The sequence below is a fragment of the Wasmannia auropunctata genome, unplaced genomic scaffold (genome assembly GCF_000956235.1).
Source record: "Wasmannia auropunctata unplaced genomic scaffold, wasmannia.A_1.0 LD335634.1, whole genome shotgun sequence".
Classification (NCBI taxonomy): domain Eukaryota; kingdom Metazoa; phylum Arthropoda; class Insecta; order Hymenoptera; family Formicidae; genus Wasmannia; species Wasmannia auropunctata.
In genome coordinates this window covers 1456456-1457366 of record NW_012027256.1, presented here as the reverse complement: position 1 = coordinate 1457366, position 911 = coordinate 1456456, and positions in this window count along the sequence as shown.

The following is a 911-nucleotide window of genomic DNA, read 5'->3' as shown; positions in this document are numbered from 1 at the left end:
TATTGCAGCGTTCTCCGATGTCGTCGCCAGTCAAACATCTTCCGCTGCACTTATCCAATACCACAGTATTCGAGATTGATTCAGGAGCATCTCTGCATCATTCCCCGTCGATTGCATGTCATTTTGTTTTACTCGCGATACACTCGCGAGTCGCAACAATATTCGCGTCCATGGTATGTTATGCCACTCGACACTCGCATACGCCTGACGAGAATCCACGATATCGATCCACAATGATAAACCCATTTTCCATTCATTTGATAATATGCGAATTTGTTTAAAGAATATTTATGTAAAATAAGTCCTTCTCTTTTGTCGTTAAAATGCGTCTCAGGCGTGCGATCGATCAAAATTCCCGCGAATGTCGAATGCGTTTTCGTAACATCTGCATGCAGCAAGATTCATCATGATGGCGAGATCTATTTACGCGAATTATTAATAATCATGCCAGTAAAATAATTAGACTGTCAAAACTCTGTGATATTTCAAACTCGATTTCACAAAACTCTTTATTTCTGTCTTTAAATAATCGCGGTGACTGATATACGAAGAGCTAGAAACTACGCGAAAAGTATTCGTCGCTCAAAGAGCACGTTTTGATGTATTATAATATTAAGAAGATCTATCAAGTATTATTTCGACTTGTTAGAAGCCAAATGTAATTGTTCAATTTATAAAATTCAGAAGTACTATTAAATTCTTACCATTTCCGCGGAGAGAGGAGTGAACGATCGATAATACGCATGGTATGTGATGCCACTTGACACACTCGCATACGCCTGACGAGAATCCACGATATCGATCCACAATGATAAATCCATTTTCCATTTATTTGATCATTTGCGAATTTATTTAAAGAATATTTATGTAAAATAAGTTCTTCTCTTTTGTCGTTAAGATGCGTCTCAGGC